We start from the raw sequence: 4950 nt of genomic DNA, 5'->3' as shown, positions 1-4950 counted from the left end.
TAACACCCAACAGCAGAAACAGTAGCAACAGCAGCAGTAGCAGCAGTAACACCCAACAGCAGAAACAGTAACAGTAACAGTAGCAGCAGCAGCAGCAGCAGCAGCAGCAGCATCTTCTTCATCATCATTATTATCATCATCATCATTATCAGCAGCAGTTGCTAATACATGACAATAAATCCACGCTGGGGTTTCACCGCTCTCTTTCTATTGATTGATTATATCGTGACACCTTCAGCAGAGACTTCTGTCGCCCTTCACCCAAACCTGAGAGCCAGGATCTTCTCGGGCACCTACAGCTGCCAGTAGTACAGCTGGCTGTCGTAAAACTCACCAGATTCTTTCACAACCCCGCAGTTAGACTCTCACGAAACTCGATCGGAGGTGCGAGGTCCAGGGTCAGGGGTCAGGGGTCAAGGATCCGGGAAGAAGACGGTCATTTCTTTTGTTGTCGCATCTGCTGAGTTTGGGAGCGAGAAAAAATCTGAACAGACTCAGAAGAATTCTAAATCCAGAGTTTTGCTGTTCATCGAGACTGGCCCAACGTCGTGATCCAAGCAGCTTCCGAGACTGGCCCCACGTCGTTATTCAGGCAGCATCATAGACTGCCCCCACGTCGTCATCCAGGCAGCATCTGAGACTGTCCCCACGTCGGCATCCAGGCAATATCTGAGACTGACCCACACGACGTGTGGCCTGTAAAATAAATCGCAATCTAGCCAGGCAGTGACAGTCTTTCGGCTCGAAGTTGGATCCACACCGTAGACGGAAAGAGCGCCGAAGCAAGGGAAAAAACCCTACAGCAGAGATAAAAGCTTGGAAAAAGTTAACAGCTTAAAAGTTACGGCGCTGTCTCAAAAGGCAAGCAAGTTTGATCATCACTCACGAGTTTTTCCTCATCCTCGCAGCCTCCCGTTGCCACGGGCGACAACCACTATCGTCTGCCTTCTCTAGTTGTCTCCTAGGCTCCTCTCGCAGACTCAGTCTCTCCCATCCTCATCTCCCACGCATTGAGCAGCACATCCTTCGTCAGGTAACGACCACGGACGGGACTTTTTTCACGAACGGAACAAGTACGAAGTTTACGTCGACGTCCTCGCTTTATACCTTGTTTTCGAAGAAGTGAAATTTTGCCTTACTTCTCTGTTGGACTTCGCCTCCCGCTACACATACATCACCCCACCCCGCCTGTCCTCCTCTCTTCCTCACCCCTTCTCTACCCTCTCCCCCTCTTCTACCCTCTCCCCTCTTCTATCCTCTCCCCTCCTTTACCCTCTCCCCCTCTTCTACCCTCTCCCCTCCTCTACCCTCTCCCCTCCTCTACCCTCTCCCCTTTCTCTACCCTCTCTCCCTCCTCTACCCTCTCCCCCTTCTCTACCCTCTTCCCCTCCTCTACCCTCTACTCCCCCTCTACCCTCTACTCCCCCTCTACCCTCTACTCCCCCTCTACCCTCACCCCTCTCTCGTCACATCTGGCCGCAGCGTTGTGAGATCTAGAGACAGCTGCCGGCATCGTCTGCCAACATGTGCTTCTTCCTCGGCCTCTTTCTGCTGCAGTGGTGGCTGTCTGAGAAGTCATACTGGACAGACGAAGATGCGTATTATTATAGACGCGGCTAGGAATAGCAGCAGCACCACCACCACTGACATCATCCCCTAATTGACCTAGCGCTACCAAACTTGGTATACTTACACATCTTGGGGAGAAGGTGCGCAGCGTACCAAAACCACGTCACTGCGGCTTTTATTTGACTTTGAGTTTGACCTTGATCATATTTCTCTTCCGCTCTATAACTCGGCCCCTAATAGACCTAGCGCGACCAAACTTGGTATACTTACACATCTTGAGGAGAAGGTGTTAATTATTAGGGCATTATTAGGGCATTTTTAGACATTTTAGGGCATAATTTTAGACAATTAGGGCATAATTAGACGGCTCTCCACCAAGCAAGCGGAGTGCGAGACGAACGCGTCGTTTATCGTCGGTCTCATCCAATATCACAAGTAAATGGGAGATATTTTGGGCCCACTGAGTAAAGGTTACCGGCGTATCATCTGTCCCATTAAATTCTTTATAACCTGATATGAGCAATAAAGATTGTATCTCTTTAACTAATTCCTGCATGGGTTGTTTAGGAAAATAAATTTCAATTTCCGGCATGTCAATTTCCTCGTCTGATACGTCTACAGAACGATCTATGTTAGTGTCAGAGAGCAGAGGGTGGGTGGGGGTACGGGAGGAATAGTTGTCATGATTAATTGTACAGTTATTTATAAAGAGTTTTAGGGTAGTAATGGCTTACTATAATTTATGCGTACTCCAACATTTTGATACTCTCAACCATAAACTAGCACTTACAGTTTCATCGTCATAGTCGTATGGCAGCAGCACGTATTCAACAGACTTCGTATTTGCGCTCAGAAATCCCGACGTATGCGTACACAGTCGAGTATAAGTATGAAAAACAAGACTTATGTTAGAAGCAAAACATATGTTATGAACAATAAGACTCAATGCCAAGAAAAGCGTATATTAGAACGGTAGCTTACGTACTGTACTTTACGTAGTACTTATGTTAAAGGTATATAACAAATATTCTTTGAAATGATATGAGACACTTCTATTTAGACACACACATTAAACACATACATAGGCAAATATTATGAGCACCAAGCGTCTGTCCACGTCCTGTGAGTGAGGTGTTTTTACGAACAATTCTTACTATTTTCCATATATAGGAAGATTGATGTTTATGGTTTGCCTGAGCGTAGCCGTACTGCCGAGTAATGGCTTTTTACGATGTCAATGTGTGTGTCCGCCTACCTTGTATTTGCTAATCTGCATTCTTAAGTAGGGCGCCTGCTTTCCTTGCTGTCGTTACTAGGCCGCGCGTGGTTGACATTTTCTCTTTCTCTTAATGGACTTCTTTCCAACGCGCGGTTTATAATGACTTTTAGCTTCATTACATATCGCGTACCGAAACCAGGTCACTGCAACCTTTATTTGACATTGACCTTGACGTTGACCTTTATCATATTTCTCTTCCGCTCTATAACTCAGCCCCTAATTGACCTAGCGCGAGCAAACTTCGTATACTTACACATCTTGGGGAGAAGTAGCAGCAGAAGCAACAGTAACAGTAACAGCAGCAGCAGCAGCAGCAGCAGCAGCAGCAGCAGCAGAAGCAGTAGCAACAGCAGCAGCAGCAGCAGCAGAAACAGTAGCAACAGCAGCAGCAGTAGCAGCAGCAGAAACAGTAGCAGTAGCAGTAGCAGTAGCGGCGGCTAGCGCCCGTCTATACCCTCTCCCCGTGAGGAGGGGAGAAATTAAAGACCAGCGTGTTGATCATACACAGCTGGGAGACCGCTGCTGCGAGGCGTGCCTCTCTCTCCCTCGCCCTCTCCCTCTCTCTGTCTCTCTACATTCGTTCGGACTGTCTGTATCACGGTGTGTGTGTGCTACGGAGGGAGAGAGAGCGCGTGAGAGCGCGCTCGGCGAGTGTTTGTGAGTTTATAACGTTCAATATATCAAGACTCGTTCGCATACTTTCACTCGAAACTTTCGCCGCGGGAGTATAAACCACTGGGGGCGACCGCCGTTGTCTAGTGTGCGTGCGTGAGCGAGTGTGTGTGTGTGTGTGTGTGCGTGTGCGTGCGTGTGAGTTCGCGATCGGACCCCAGTGGTGACGTAACTGCTTGCGTGAAATTCGTCGCGCAGTGTTCTTGGCATTCAGGGGAAAGCGTTTGTGACTCCCCAGCGATTCACGACGAAAAAGATAAAAGAAAAGGAAAAAGAAGAAGAAGAAAGAAAGAAAGAGAGAAAGAAAGAAAGAAGGAAAACCGATCAAAGAATCGGAGTCGTAAAAGAATAGCTTTTCGAAAAAGAAACGAAAACAAGAGACGCGTCGCCGCGTGCGCCCCCACCCGGCGACCGAACGCGACTCTCTCTCTCTCGTCGCTGAGCAGTGAAAGAGAGAGGGAACGGCGAACCAACTTCGTGAAAAAAGCGCGCGAAGTTCTACTGCGTGTGTGTGTGTGCTTTTTTTTAGTGCGTGTGAATTTTTCTTGCCGCGCTATGTTTTGGCTTCTCGTCTGCTACGTACTGGCGGCACAGCGACGCTGACGGTGACGGCAGCAGACTCGCGGCCGCGTCAGTACGCTCGCGCGCGTGTAGATTTCAATACGCCGCGTCAGACGCGCCCGGCGTTACTATACGGACACGTAGATTTCAACCGCATACCGCAATAGCGAGGATTTTCGTGTACATTTCGGCCTGCGTAGTGAACTATTAGCAAAAGACACATGAGAGATTTTGTCGCCTGCTCAGCACGCGTGAGGCGCGCGTAGATTTCTGCCCGCATACCGGAGATCGAGAGATCGTCGCAGGAAGAAGAGCGTGCGTGCGAGATGAGCGACTCGCCGCCGCCCGCGGACAACGACAGGGACGACAGCGACGAGATCCTGTCGGCTCTCGAGCGAGAGCTAAACAGCCTCAACGCCGCCTCGGAACTCCGCTCCCCCGCCACCGCCGGGGGGCGCCCCTACCGCAGCCTCCCGCGCAACTACGTGCCGCCAGGGGGCGCCGACGACGACGACGCGCCGCCGCCGCCGGAGTACGGAGCGTCGGCGGCGGCGCGGGAGCCGCGGCGGTTTACGTTCGACCACGCCGCGCGCGCGCCGCCGCTCTACCGGCGCGACCTGCTGACGGACGAAGACGAGTACCGCACGTACCCGTACCAGCGACGGCGCTACGAGGGGGCGCCGGCGTACGCGGCAACGCCGTCGAGCCCGACGCACGGCGCGCGGCCATGCTCGACGTGTCGTTACCATGACGACGGCTCGGCGTCTGCGTACAGCCTCGTGCCGCACAGCCCCGCCGCCGTCTACCCGTCGTTCTACCCGTGGAGACCGCTGTACAAGGTAGCGTGTGATCGCGAGCATGCAGCGGCG

This window comes from Priapulus caudatus, unplaced genomic scaffold (genome assembly GCF_000485595.1).
Source record: "Priapulus caudatus unplaced genomic scaffold, Priapulus_caudatus-5.0.1 Scaffold3331, whole genome shotgun sequence".
NCBI lineage: Eukaryota > Metazoa > Priapulida > Priapulimorpha > Priapulimorphida > Priapulidae > Priapulus > Priapulus caudatus.
The sequence above is the reverse complement of the archived record's forward strand: the minus strand, read 5'-3'. Positions refer to the sequence as shown.